Source organism: Xenopus tropicalis, chromosome 6 (assembly GCF_000004195.4).
Source record: "Xenopus tropicalis strain Nigerian chromosome 6, UCB_Xtro_10.0, whole genome shotgun sequence".
NCBI classification, from domain to species: Eukaryota; Metazoa; Chordata; class Amphibia; order Anura; family Pipidae; genus Xenopus; species Xenopus tropicalis.
Window position 1 is genome coordinate 100,325,458 of NC_030682.2, and position 16,183 is coordinate 100,341,640.

Here is a 16,183-nt window from a genome sequence, read left to right on the forward strand (position 1 = left end):
AAGCATAGTCAGATACATAATAGCCTTTTGCATTTTGTGTGATAAGCATTTACTCATAGGTTATGGCACACAATATATGGGCCAGACATCTAGAATACTAACAGTGCGCAACCGTGGATATACAGGTATGGGTACTGTTATCCAGAATACTGAGGACCTGGGGTTTTCCAGATAAGGGATCTTAAATTTGGATCTGCATAACTTAAGTCCGCCAAAAAATAATTTAAATATAGGCTTGTCTTGCCTCTAATATGGATCTATTATATCTTAGTTGGGATTAAGTACAAGGTACTGTTTTATTAGTACAGAGGAAAAGGAAATAATTTTTAAAAATTAGAATTATTTGCTTATAATGGAGTCTATGGGAGATGGCCTTTCCGTAATTCGGAACTTTCTGGATAGCTGGTTTCCGGATAAAGGATCCCATACCTGTACTTAAGATATTATAATGTCTCACATTTCTTAAGTATTATGGTGGCAACACTAACTTCTTATCAGTCATAGGCATTGAGAGGGTAATGCCTGTGTGTAGGGGTGGCAGCTATAAGATCTTTTTTTAAAGACTAGACAGCCACTAGGACTCAGTTCGAACTTAGATTGGTGTTGCTATGAATAATATGCCCTTGATGCCTATTGTTATTAATAATGTGTTATAGGATGTCTATCCATCCTCTGTATACACAAAAATCCATTGGATCATAACCATTCCCATTAAGATGGTATGGGTATACATGCTGTATGTTTTGCATTGTGTAACTAAATCTAAAGTAAGTGCGTGTCACGAAACGCATATGGCTATTATGCATCCTACTATGGTTTGAATAAAGATTTACAGTTATTTGATTTTGCCTGTTCATGGGAATCTGTGAATGCCTGTCAAAAAGTTTTTGTTGATGTTGGATTTCTCCTCAAGCTATTATAATTATCTAATAATTGGCACCCCAAATGTTCACTTTCTTTCTTCTTTAATAAAATCTAGATTATTACTATATTATTGTTAAATGGAATTCAGTCATATATATCACTGGAAGATGAGATTGTGTGGTATTGTATTGTCTGCTTTAAGCATACAGCTGTAAAATGGTATTCTACGCACAAACATTCATGCAACAGAAATATAATGGCAGAGAAAACACTAATAGAACTGGCCTTATACTGATCTGTGTGAAAATGGTTATTGTTTGTCCTTAAAAAAAACAAAAATAAATCAGGAAAGGGTTAATCACTAGGGGTGGCATTATGTCACACCAAAGCAAAATGCTGAAAAGCTAATGGGGGATTGTAATCAAAATGCAAGCTGTGTAAAATGGCTTTTTTGCAAATGTTTAGTGCTGTTCGCAATGTAATACTGGTCACTAAACATTTATTATATTGCGAATGTTTAACACCTGCTTAAAGATGGTATAATTGTGACTGTGACATTCATTCTGCACCTGCACAAACAAAAATTTGCAGTTGCAAACCTGTCACAAAAAATGCTAAGGCACCATTTTAGTCCCATTGCAACGATTTTTCCAAAACCAATACATATTAGATTCCCCAATTTATTTTTGTTAAGCTGATATTATTCCTTGACTTTGATTATAAACCAATTCAAGATTTTATATTCAAATATAATCTAATTTTTCCAAATAGGAAACCTACAAATCTTAGATGCTTTACTGATTGCTTCCACCTAGTGGACCAAAAAGTTTTGTTTCCATAACCCCTTTATCGCTTCTCCCGTTCATTAGTTTTAAAGACATTCATGGGTCTGCTGTTATATAAATGTTTCTAAGGAGGGTTAACCAGTGAAAGCAGTGATTGCGGTGGAAGCATTCCTTGATTTGCAATTTCAAAATTTTCTTTCTAGAGCTACAGATGTTCTCTCTCACAGGGAGATTTGGCTTTTACAGTTTTTCACTGTAAACATCAGCTCTGCTTAGTCCTAGAAAACCAATGTAATTTATTGATCACAGCAATACATATCATTAACCTGTGTGTGTGTGTGTGTAATAAACTGGATTCTCAGTTGAAGATCCACTTGATTTCAGTGGGTAGCTGGCTCTGAAAAGCTGTGCAAAAGTTTTAACTACCAATATTGCTTCAGGAATTCATCTAAGCTGGTGTTAGACTAAAGCTTCCAGAATGTTTAATACAGTGGCTTGCAAAAGTATTCGGCCCCCTTGAACTTTTCCACATTTTGTCACATTACAGCCACAAACATGAATCAATTTTATTGGAATTCCACGTGAAAGACCATTCCATTGTTGCCCTGGCTTTATGTTTAGGGTCGTTGTCGTGCTGGAAGGTGAACCTCCGCCCCAGTCTCAAGTCTTGTGCAGACTCCAAGAGGTTTTCTTCCAAGATTGCCCTGTATTTGGCTCCATCCATCTTCCCATCAACTCTGACCCGCTTCCCTGTCCCTGCTGAAGAGAAGCACCCTCAGAGCATGATGCTGCCACCACCATATGTGACAGTGGGGATGGTGTGTTCAGAGTGATGTGCAGTGTTAGTTTTCCGCCACACATAGCGTTTTGCATTTTGGCCAAAAAGTTCCATTTTGGTCTCATCTGACCAGAGCACCTTCTCCCACATGTTTGCTGTGTCCCCCACATGGCTTGTGGCAAACTGCAAACGGGACTTCTTATGGTTTTCTGTTAACAATGGCTTTCTTCTTGCCACTCTTCCATAAAGGCCAACTTTGTGCAGTGCACGACTAATATTTGTCCTATGGACAGATTCCCCCACCTGAGCTGTAGATCTCTGCAGCTCATCCAGAGTCACCATGGGCCTCTTGGCTGCATTTCTGATCAGCGCTCTCCTTGTTCGGCCTGTGAGTTTAGGTGGATGGCCTTGTCTTGGTAGGGTTACAGTTGTACCATACTCTTTCCATTTCTGAATGATCGGTGGAACAGTGCTCCGTGGGATGTTCAAGGCTTTGGAAATCTTTTTGTAGCCTAAGCCTGCTTTAAATTTCTCAATAACTTTATCCCTGACCTGTGAGGTGTGTTCTTTGGACTTCATGGTGTTGTTGCTCCCAATATTCTCTTAGACAACCTCTGAGGCCGTCACAGAGCAGCTGTATTTGTACTGACATTAGATTACACACAGGTGCACTCTATTTAGTCATTAGCACTCATCAGGCAATGTCTATGGGCAACTGACTGCACTCAGACCAAAGGGGGCTGAATAATTATGCACACCCCACTTTGCAGTTATTTATTTGTAAAAAATGTTTGGAATCATGTATGATTTTCGTTCCACTTCTCACGTGTACACCACTTTGTATTGGTCTTTCATGTGGAATTCCAATAAAATTGATTCATGTTTGTGGCTGTAATGTGACAAAATGTGGAAAAGTTCAAGGAGGCCGAATACTTTTGCAAGCCACTGTATCTATCTGTAGTCCAGCAACATTTGGGTAAACCATGGCAAAGCCACTCTAGATGGTTGTGAATGCAGAAACATCAATTTTAGCTTTCTCCGTCTCAGACAGGGACTTGATATTGTGCATTTTCCTTTCAAAAGGATTTGTGTGTTTATTTTTCCCATGGATAAGTAAAGGTTTATTTTCTGTAGGAAATAAATATGAATGTAAGCTCTTTACTGAAATTGTTTTCCATTAGGGGAAATAGACTTACATGTTATTTCCTGAAAGGTAGATGTTTTGCTTGGGAGACTTATTCCCTTAAATATTTAATATAAAGGAAAATGTAGTCAATTCATATGATTGTTGACGTAGACAAATGAGTTTCTATAGAAATACTGGCACCTGATCAATGTCTCATTCCTTTTCTTTGGCTACACCGCCCAATGTTCATTTCACAATGACAGCCATATATATACAGAGTGGATCTATACAAATATTACTGAAAACTTAAATTACAAGATCATCATAATCAAATGTACATTTCAGTTTTTGCCCAGGCCTGTGACAGGGAATTGACCACCATGGCGCTCAAGCAGAGTATACAGGCATATAGAAAATGTATATGGTAGACAATAGAGGTAATCAGTGGCCTCTGCTCAAAAAGAGCTTTTTTTGCTTAAAAACAGGGACTGACACTTTTCCATGGAAAAAAAACCCTGAGAAGTGATTGCAGTTATTGCTATAAAAACTAACAGGGGGTGATTTTGAGCATTTCATCCTGACCTCCCACGCTGCTAATCATTGCAGGCATCATTGGAAACCGACCTTTGTGCCATAGACCTAAAAGTGTTTCATAAGAAATTAAAATATGCGTGCATATCATAAATATAGCACAACACTAGGCACTGCAGTTTGGAATAGAGCAAACTTGCAAATAATGGAAAAGGTTTATTGAAATGCTGGACAGTAAGTTAAGAATTTATCATTCTGCACATGTACCTTGATATTAAACCAGTAATAATTTAAATGTGCCATTATTTCTTTACTTCTCCTTGTCCTCAAGGGCATCACTCCTTAATAGGTTATTTCCCAGAAATTTTCATTGTGCAAAACTGGATTACTTACTCACCACTTGCAGCGGAGGTTAGAAAATTGTTTTGTTTCACAACAGATGGGTCTAAACTTATTACTTTGAACTACATGTAACATAGCAAGTGTCAGTAGCCAGCTCTATATTTTCTCAGAGGCAGTCCATCAGTTTGGACAAGTCCAGAATGCTACCAGTAATGCCCTTTTTTGATGGTGAACGCTGGCCTACCTGTGGCCTCTTTTTCCTTTGGGTTCATTTTAACATAATGTAAGCTTATTGCCTTTGTCTTACAAAGGAAAGCCTTTTTCTACTGCAATAAGTGCCATGATTTCTGAAATTTTTTACATTTGCATACTTTTATGTGCCTCTTTAAAGGACATGTAAACCCCCTACAAAAAAATAACCAGTGAATAGCCTCTTTGAGATCTTTAAATACCTGCCACTCATGTTGTTCAAAAGTTAATAGTAAGGCTTGAGTATCCCCTTAATCACTTTGGATTCCCTCTCTAACCCACTTGGGAAGGGGAAGGGGGCTTCCTTGGAAATTTGCTTTGGCACTTGGCTAATTGAGCATGATCAGGTCTTTTTATCTCAGATTACTAAACAAACCCTCCAGTCCAGCAGCCAATGAAGAGGTGGCAATGCTGGTTTCCATGGAAACTCTGCAATAGCTGTGCACTCTTATGAAAAACATGTTTTTTTTTCTTGCCTACTCTCCTGAGCTCAGCTTAACCATTACAGTATTCAATCCAAGCAGAACTTTTTATCACAGTTAGTTCTGCCTGTGTAAACCTGCATTTTCCATTGCATGAACTTTACAGCGCACATGTGCTGTTTGCAGATGCAAATGTCACTGAGAAGAAATGGCTGCCGGGTGAAAGCTGCTATTTGTTTTGGAAAAATGTGATGGTGTTGGCGAGTGGATATATGTAATACAAATGATGTGGTTTGGGTGGGGGAGATGTGCCAAACTTATATATGTGGTAGGAAAATGTAGGGTTTACATATGCTTAAAGGATTCAGAAACGTAATGTAATACTGGTATTTTAATGAAATGCCTATTTATTTTTTAGGTTGCCCGGACTTGAAACTTCAACTAGCTGTCCAGGTGAAGAAAATACAGATGGTGAGAGATGATCACTAATAAAGGATCCATAATAAACCATATAGGGTTATTATTGTTCGTTGCTGGTGTTCCTTTTGAACTTATTTTTCTTTGGTTAAAAAATGTTTGTTCTGAGTAAGAACGATTTGAAAATAGTGCTTATTATTTTGGCTAGAGAGAAAAATTATCATACTAAGTCAGAATTTGAAGATGTACTAACACATACAGACAGGATTTTCTAATTGTATTTTTCTTCGACTTGGTTCTTTCAGTCTGTAAGCCAGAATAGAGTTTCTTCCCTACTTTGGAGGGTGATAGTTACAGCAGGGTTGGGGCATTTTTCAGTGTTGGTGCCTTGGGAGTGCCATGGGACAGCCTGATAACACTTCTTCCTGCCTATTCATCCTCATACTCAGATCTGGCAGTAGCCAATGATGATTTTTGTAAATAAACAGATTTTGCTAAGAAATCAGAAAATCCTGATTTTTGTAGGTGTACCATTACTTTCAATGCATCAGTAGGTTTTTTTTTTTTTAGTTCAATTTATTTTCAAGCATTCTAAAGTTATAATTATCTTTTTAGAGAGGTAATTGTATTTTTGTTGGATAATCAGATTTTTTGTCTTAATGAAAAATGGTTTGGTTTTTTTAACTCTACATGTCAAGTTTGTTATTTAACAATTTTCTTCCATTTTTTGTTAGGGGAAACAAAGTGGGTATGACCATAAATAAGTATTTCAGTTAACGCCCCCCTTTCCTATTGGCTTTCATTTGTGTCAAAGCTTAAGGCTGAATGTACACAGTGCCATGTAAGCTGCAAACTCCCACAATCCCTCAACTCTTTCACCTCTGTGTCTTATAACCTTTGTTGGGTGCACATTTTACCTGATGGAAAGGAACAATAATATTGTTATTTTCAAAATGATCTCGTCCTTTCACATAAATGATCTTGTTATAATAATGTAACTAATTGTTTGACTTTGTTTCATGCCACACGTGTCATTCTTTCATTGTATAACCAAAATTCTTTGTTTTGTTCACCTATGAAGAAGTTGTACACAAAATAAATAACACTATAGGATACCTACTGAGTCTGTATCTATTTACTGTAGGGCCTCTAGATGCATTGTTAAAGTATTAAGTTCCCAGAATGTTTTAGGCTTTTATTTTAACACAATTAAAACATTAGGGCCCAGCCCGTATTGTACTGAATTTTAATCTATAACCAACATGTACATTTTTTTTATAAGAATGAGGGTCACCACCGGGCAAATAACTTAAAAATGATGATGAAAAACAATCATGTTTCTGTTTATGCTAACTCTTTTATTATTTTTTTATAAAAAAAATATTTTTTTTATTTATTTATAAAGTTTTCCTATAGTTTGTGGCTCTGTGGGCTACATTGCCTTAAACATTGCCTGAGGTTAGTCAGTCCACTGTTTTTTAACCTTTGACTCCTAACTGTTTCTGGATTATACCTTGCAGGCTTCAGGTTTTATTATATGTAGGAGGTTGCCCAGAGTATTTCTCCAGCAACTAGCAGCCCAATATCAATAAACTCAGGTCAAGACTTCACTGAAGTGCAAAAAAGCTGTCTAAGGAGATAACTGTCTTAACCTTGGACCTGTTAATGATGGGTTGCTCTTTAAATAATTTAGTATTTTTGGCTAAGAGTTGAAACATGAACACATTTAAAGAGGTTAATAGTTGCAAACGTCTGTCTGTATGTTACATGGCCAGGCCTCACAGATTTTGGATGTAAAGTCTATATATACCCTGTGGTATAGTCCAAAAGATATGTAGTTTTAAGCGGCGCTCTCTCAAACTAAATTAGATTACAAAAAAAAGGGACAATCAACCACCTTATTGTAATACAATACCTTTTGGTATTCACATTCAGATTTTCTGTTTGCCTGCTGCTGCAGTACCTAAGTGTCTGGGGAACATGCTAATTTCATTAAAAAAACTTCCATGCTGCCAACATTAGGATGCTGGAAAAATCTTAATATCTAATTGAAAGTTTAAAAAATTCAAGTGGCTATAAAACCCATTTCTTATTTTCCTTTCAGACATAGCATAGTATTAATACTGCTATATAACTCAGTGGACACCTTTAAACTTTCATTTGCCTCTATGTGGATAGTTATTATACTACAGTAAGGCTGTTTATTAAAGGAGAAGGAAAGGTAAAAATTATATCATCATAGGGAACAGTTAACGGTAAACAGCAGCAATGTGAGCTTATAGGTCTTTATTTAAAGCTACATTAAAAAAACAATACTTCCCATTGCAATTTGCGATTTTGTTTTTATGGTAGCTGTGGGTAGGAAGTACATTTATAGCACTGAATGCCAGGCATTGCCAGAAAGTGATTGTGTGTGAATCAGTGGTGTGTGATTTACACTTTTCAAACTGTGCCATCATTGGTTCTTTTCCTTTCCCCATTTATTCTGCACTGGCACCTCTGTAAATGGCCACAGGCCAAATGGTGTCAGAGTTTTTTTAATGCCAAGGGAAACCTAAGCTCCAGAGATATTATCATTAGGAGATGGCCGTGTCCCATAGACTTCATTTTGACCAAATAATTAAAATTTTTGAAAATAATATCCTTTTTCTCTGTTATAATAAAACAGTACCATGTACCTGATCCCAACTAAAATATAATTGATCCTTATGGGAGGCTAAACAATCGTATTGGGTTTATTATTATTTTTTAAGCAGACAAAGTATTGAAATCCCCATAATTAAGTACCATTATCTGGAAAATTCCTCGGGCATTCTGGATATAAGGTCCTGTACCTGTATTTTTAACCATGTAAGTGGTTACACAATGATTGTTGCAGTAGGGATTATCACATGGCTGCAGTGCAGATGCCAGATCAGCAGTAAGAACTGCAAGCTGTTTTATACTGCTGAGTACACTATATTACTCTGCTATCCATCTGTGGGTGCCAGCACATATTAGATAGCTTTTACAACCATCAGCAACTTCTCCGGTTTCAGTATAAGGTTGGTTCTGTGTGTAAGGAACAAGCTGTTTGAGACCCGTAGCATTACAACAGTGTGATTTCTGCCATTCCCAAAGTGTGTATGTCTCATAGTATTTTAAGCCTGTGTGATACAAAAGATCACTTTTGTGAGAGAAGTGGCAGAAACCGTCTAATGCATATCTATTACAGAGATGATTAACATGATGTCTCCATTAATATGTAAAACAAGTGTTGCTGGCATTCAAACTAAGGGCATTAGTCGTGGATTTGGAGGATACAGGCTGAGGACAGTCAATATTGGTACAGAATAAACTAATTAGACTCACAATAGAGAGTTGTATATAACTGAATAAAAAAATAATTAAAGGAGAATGCAAGTCAAAATTTAAAAAGCATACTGGACAATAGTCCTCCTATTGTTTAGTAAAAATGCCACACTTTTGGCTCACCTAATCAAATATTTACTCAGTCACACTTACTTCACATTTTCTAGAACAGGCAGCCATCTCTAAAAAGGTATTCTCCCTTCCTTTCCCTCCTTGCTTCATACTGCACATGTGTTTCATTCCCTCCCCCCCTCCCCTCTGCCAGATCCGCTTCTGATTGGCTGGTGGGCATGTGTAGCTCAGAACAGGAGACAGGATCAAGTTACACACATGCTCAGAGAATAGGAAGGATGCCGCTGGCACCTACAGGAAGGGAAGAGAGATTTCAGTGATGTCACTGTAGTCTTCACACTGCTGTAGGCTGCCAGCACCATATCTCAGAGAGGCAAGCAGGGATCTGGGAATTTAGATATGCAGTAAGTACTTAAAAAGAATGCCTTTAGGCTTTTAATTTATATTAACCTTTCATTGTCCTTTAAATATGGTATTAAATACTTTGTCATAACTGATAAAACTGATCAATGTGTTGGCACTATGTTAAAGGAAAACTATACCCCCAAGTGGCCAATTAAAAAATCTTACCAAACTGGAATATAGAGATAGTATTTTTTTCCCTTGAGCCACCATTTTGTGATTTGCTGTATGCTCTCTTAGAGATCACCTGACAGGAAATAAAGCAACTCTACCTATAACAGGGAGAAGTGTGGGAGAAAAAGACAAAACTTTGTCTTCTAATTGGCTGATGACCTAACGCTTGTGTGCCTTTGGTTTGTTTGTGCGCCCTTTGAATTTTATGATCCCAAGAGGTGGAAAATAGTTTATTTAGAGGATGAGGGTTTTACATATGAGCTATTTTATGCATTTTATTTTTATAGAGACCTATGCTGTTTGGTGTTATAATTTTCCTTTAGGTTACATTAATATAAGATTAAGCCTAGAAGTTAAAGGGAACCTGTCACCCTAAGAAATAACTCCAAATTATTTTCTATATTGTTAGTTAAGCAAAATATACTTTACTTACTCTATATAAATAATATAAATCTTGTTTCCTTCCGTCTTGGAATCACTCAATCACAGCCAGCAAGCAGGTACCATTTTGTGGGCACTGTTATGAAGGCAAGCTTTGTATCATGCCAAAATCTTTATGTGCCAGAATGGGGGACCAGATGCCCATGCACTGGCTACACAATTAGATGACGAGGAGGGAGGGGGAAAGTGAGATGTGCAGTGACATCTAGGTAGTGCTGAACAGAAAGCTAAAGTTATTGTCTGCCCCGCCTCCATGCCCAAGGCATAGAGGCGGGGCAGGCAATATATGATTGACAGCTGGGATTTTTAAATGCCTTTATAATGGGTTTGGAAGTGTTAATATAAAAATGAATTTGAGTTTCATGTTTAATTTGAAAAGGACTTTTATTATACAGCTTTTTATGTCTAGGTGACAGGTCCACTTTAAATATCTCACCACTATGCTGAGAGCTCACCTAGCCACTGTATGAAATTAGGGCTCTAGTATTCTGTAGAAATGAGGGTGTTTCAGATGAAGATGATTATGGGACTTTCGAAGTGTCTTGTGTTGCACATTAAAATGAAAAAAAAAGCGACACTTCTATACTTCCTAAACAAGTATTAGTGTTCCAATACCTATAAGAAAGAACACATTTACGGGAATAATTCATGGTTTTGAAACAGGGCTAATTACTACCAGCATGTAGACTAATCCTTACTAAATTCGAGGAAGTATTTTTCCTTTCCCTGCCTTTACAGTTGATTTATAACCTTTGCTATCCTTAGAGATTACAGAGCTTAAATAAATTAGATTTGAAAACGCTGGCCATTTGCTTCACCTTGACATGCTATCCCAGTCAAGTCATGATGAAGCACCACTGAAGCTAAGGAGCAGAAAATACTTAAACAAATAGATGTTTTTTTCTTAAAGAAAGATCTTTTTGAACCACAAGCCTGTATTTGAAAAGACCAGTGAAAATATAACCTTGGCTCTCTAGGTTATAACATGCATCCTACCTTTTGGAAATGCATTGTTTTTATTTTTCTTTAATGTACTAACCAACCAATACTAACTGCTCCCGCACATCGTCATCTCCTCTTTGGGAAAACAAACTGGAAATATATTGTGCAATCAATTTTAACAGATATCCATTCAAAATATTCTTCATTTACATGATTGTGATAAATACATCTTGAGAGAATTATGCTTCAGCCTTATCAATATGATAGGAATACAAATGAGTTACACACCAGTGAAAGGGCATGATAAATTATGGCCATTTAGCAAATCAAACCCCACGTGATAAATCTAGAGGACTCTGTAACTCTCTTGCATTACGCAGCTTGGTTATAAGATAAATGGCATAACCATATATTTTATATAAGATAAGAATTACAATGCACGTTTTAGGCTAATGGTAAATGGGTAATTTTCTCCATGGCTGTTTATATGACAGGAGAGAAAAGGCATGGACAGTGCTGTGGTCTTTGTCACTAAGGTTTGTGATGTGACACTTTTCTAACTTGGTCATTTGTAAAGTTGGTACCCATGATTAGTAGGCTCTCAGCCAAGGCATGGGGTAGGCACCAATAAATGCATTGAACTATAACAGACTTTAGTCAGTACTTCTCAAAGGTTTCAGAGGGGCAGACCAGAGCCAGTTGACCATCAATGTATCAGTTACAGAAGTAAACACGGCACTGAAGACTCTTTCTTTAGCACGCTTACCATACTCTCTCTTATTCTCTTTTTGTACCTGTACAAGCCTCCGATAACCATGGCATATAAAAAAGCACTATAAAAGTGACATTAACGGTTAAGGGGGTCTGCTCTCAACTCACTACAGCTTCACCAGGGTCTCACTAACCTGTAAACACACTCCAATTCCCTAAGTGGTGCACCATTGCCTGAGTGCTGTTCCCCTAATACTCACTACTCCTTGGAACACAAGCTGTCCTTGGTAGCCCTCCTAATTATATCTCACCCCAGAGTGAGCTAAACACTATCTCTATCTCTCTATTTAGCACTAGCAAGGTCCAGCTTTCCATCTGCTCTGGTTTGGTATTGTCTGTCTCTCCTGTAGATGTTACTATGCCAAAGAGGAGGTGGCCTTGCTGATGCACTCCCCTATATAGGCTCCTGAAGGGGAATCCCCCAATAAGCCAACCTTATGGCTTGGTGCCATGTAGTGGACAATTGAAATATAGTCTAACTTGTAATACAAAGATTATGTATGCATTTATAACACAGAACAAGTAGTAATATTTGCCAAACACACATTATTCAGTACAGCTAAATTCTTACTTCTACCCATACATCATTCTACACACATTAAATAAAGATTCTAAATGTTGGGCAATAGAAACTTTGCACTCACTACATGTAATAAAAATGGTCGCATCATCACTGGAAGTGAGACAACAGACAGAGTAGAACTGCCAAGTACAATAAAAAGGCTGCAATAATTTCACATGTGAGCTGTACTAAGACTAACTTCCTGCACTAGCATAGTTATTGTTGTCTTATTATTCTGTAAACAGATCAGTTTGCAGGATTTGCATATATAAGCCACCTTATCCTTCACAAATACACACAAGGCAGTATTTCTATGGAGTTAACTAAACTTAACTATTTGTACATTCAAAGAATTACAAATATGCTTTTGTAATACTGCCCAAATCTTACTCAAATTTGATTTTCATTATATATCTAATATAATACCTGCCACTCTAAAACCACTGATCCAGTCTATGCTTGGGACCTGGGTTTTTCCTTATAAGGGGCCTTTCTGTAATTTGGATCTCCGTGCTGTCCATTCCTTTTAGGTCTACAAAAAATATTTAAAAAAGTTAATGTAAACATTAATTAAACCCAATAGGATTATTTGGGCTCCAATAAGGATTAACTACAGTATATCTTAGTTAGGATCAAGGACAAGGTACTGTTTTATTATTACAGAGAAATGCAATAATTTTACAAAATTGGCAGATGTCTTTTCTGTAATTCTGAGCTTTATGGATAACGGGTTTCCTTATAATGGATCCAATACCTGTACTATATATATATAACGAACAGAATCCATAGGGTAGGCACTCACGATTTTCAAAGTTAAACTTGCCTGGGTGCAGTCCTCATGTATATGTACAAAAATCTTTCGAAAGTAGGCCGCTCCACACAGGACTTATGGTGAACAAAAAAATTTTTATTTGTAGAATATAACAATTACTAGTAATTGTTATATTCTACAAATAAAAATTTTTTTGTTCACCATAAGTCCTGTGTGGAGCGGCCTACTTTCGAAAGATTTTTATATATATATATATATATATATATATATATATATATGTATAAAACACTGCAGTAAAGGCCAGCACTCACAGGACTTTTAAGGTTGTATCATCAAAGAAATAAAAAAGGTTTTACAAATAATATTGAAGCATGGTTCTTTATTTTGTCCGACGTTTCAGTTCCAGTCTGGAACTTTCATCAGGGATCCAGACTGGAACTGAAACGTCGGACAAAATAAAGAACCATGCTTCAATATTATTTGTAAAACCTTTTTTATTTCTTTGATGATACAACCTTAAAAGTCCTGTGAGTGCTGGCCTTTACTGCATTGTTTTGTAAATTTTTCTTGCATGAGCACCCGGGCATTCAGCTTTTTGTATGTGGAGTGCTACCTACTTCTTGGACTATATATATATATATATATATATATATATATATATATATATATATATATATATAGCAGCGAACCCAGGGTGGCACTCTGCTTCAGCTCTTAGCTCGGGTGCAAGGTAAATGATTTAAATATCCAAAAAAGACCAGCAACACCGAGTTATGTTCCAAAAACAATCAATTGTGTATTAAAAACGCATGAACAGCCAACGTTACGTTTCAAGGTCCCGATGGGGACCGAAACGTAACGTTGGCTGTTCATGCGTTTTTAATACACAATTGATTGTTTTTGGAACATAACTCGGTGTTGCTGGTCTTTTTTGGATATATATATATATATGTATATATATAGAATTGTTGGCAAATTATTTTAAATCTGCAGTAAATCAACATGTTTTCATTTTTGCACTCAATAAACTGACAGCTTTTCATTTTGGATGTCTTCACCTGATTACCATTTTCTGCAATATCAAAATCAATCTTTAGAGAAGTGATTTTATTACTTATTAAATGTTTGACCCAGTGACCAAAAAACAACTGTGACCTTGGACTACCTTATAACTGCAGGCCAGAAAATCATAAATGACATGGCTTCTGCTTGAGCAGGTGTCACTTTGATGACATTAAATTCTTGTTTAGCACTGAATGTACTTGTCATATCACTCGTTACCTAGTGGTTTAGTGACATACAGAGAAGTAAAAGGACAAAAAATCACTGCAGTTCTGTCTATGAAAAGTCTGTATTTATCCAGTCCTGTATACATATCTTAATTGATCTTTATTTTGGTTATGCTTTCTTTATTTTTATACTTGAGTGTTAAATTTGATTTAACAGGTTTAACCAACCTGTACTTAAAGGCCTTTACTTGTGGTAGTTTCTGATCCAATAAAATGTTTACTTTTAAATAACTACATTGTGATTGATATAGGTGGTAAGATCTGTTGCAAACTTTGAATCCTATATTACATAACATCCTTTTGGGGTTATGTAATAAAAGGCACTGCCTATACTTGCCCAGGAGCAGTGCCCCATAGCAACCAATCAGCAGGTAGATTTTACTGGTCACCTGTTTAAAAGCAAACATCTTATTGGTTGCTATGGATTACTGCTACTGGGCAAACTTAGTTCCTTTTTATTACATATGGATCACTTAATGGCAGCTTTTCTTGTCTAATAAGTTTACCACTATTTGTTCCCATTCAGTGATAACTAAGTTATTGTAAAGACTAAATGCTACATGGCCTGGCTAGTGCCTTTAATGATACAATAAGAAGAGCAGGCCCTGCACATACACTATACCATATTCTATACTACTATTTTCTGTTGCATAGTCATGCCTGGCTTTTCAGCGAAAAATTCCTAACTGGGGGTATTGTTGGTTTAATGTAATAATAGGGGGCTTAGCCTGAGGTTGGGATGTATCCTGATTTGCTGTTCTAGAAATTTCTGGAATGTATTAGCAGATAGTTTTTCTATTTATTGTGTTTGAAGTACTTCAAACACAATAAGTACAAACACGCAGGGCACAGCAGTACTGAAGTTTGCTATTCACCTTTTATTAGTGCTTTTCACAACATGTTTCGGGAACTAGTCCCATTTTCAAGTGATAACAAGCCATATTACAGCCACTCTTAAATAGCCACCATGCTGCAAGTGCTCACCCCTTTAATTAGCCACTTAGCGTGCTTCACCATCAGGGCAGTGGTACACGGGGAGATTAGTCACCCCGCAACAAATCTCCCCACAATGCCATCCCACCGGCTTGAATGTAAATTGCCGGTGGGATGGCATACGTGTCGATGCGATGTCCCGTAGTCGCCCGAAGTTGTCTTGAGAGGAAACTTCGGGCAACTGCAGGACATCGCAGCACCGCGTATGCCATCCCACCGGCAATTTACATTCTAGCCGGTGGGATGGCATTGCGGGGAGATTAGTTGCCCGTGACAACAAAGATTTGTCGTGGGGCGACTAATCTCCCCGTGTACCACTGCCCTCAGGCTTGCATAGTCCAATATATGGTGAGTCCTTGAATATGTTTAGCAAAAAACAGTCCTTTATAATCAATAGCCTCATCAAGTCCTCATAAATACCGGTTGAGGAAAATCAGTTAAAGATTACATTCTGCCAGAGGCCTATCTAACAAAACTACTAAACAATGCAAATACCTGCCTATCATACTAGAGAGCAACAAAAAACTTCCGATATCTTGCTTGATAATCTCAGTAGAAGTGCTACACTTACTTCAGCAATTTCATCTTCTATTTCTATAATCTGTACAATTATAGAACTATGCAAGCCTGATGGTGAAGCATGCTAAGTGGCTAATTAAGGGGGTGGGCACTTGCAGCATGGTGGCTATTTAAGAGTGGTTGTAATATGACTTATTATCACTTGAAAAAAGGGACTAGTTCCTGAAACATGTCATGATAAAGCACCAATAAAAGGCGAATTGCAGACTTCAGTACTGCTGTGCCCTGCGTGTTTCTACTTTGTGTTCTAGAAATTTCTCAAACTGCACTATATACAAGGCTTTCATACATCTATACCCTTGTTATCAACTAGAGGGAGAC

The 16,183-nt window shown here is 37.1% G+C and overlaps 1 protein-coding gene across 5 annotated transcripts in view; it reads left to right on the top strand.

The window, feature by feature from the left end:
- Positions 1–6,629, top strand: part of fbxo15 (F-box protein 15) — a 37,058-nt gene extending 30,429 nt beyond the window's left edge. For all 5 annotated transcript variants that reach the window (XM_018089402.2, XM_012964874.2, NM_001291718.1 and 2 more), the window contains one exon: positions 5,516–6,629. The gene's annotated coding sequence lies outside the window, so the exon portion shown is untranslated. The remainder of the gene's footprint in view (positions 1–5,515) is intronic.
- The last annotated feature ends 9,554 nt before the right edge of the window (positions 6,630–16,183 follow it).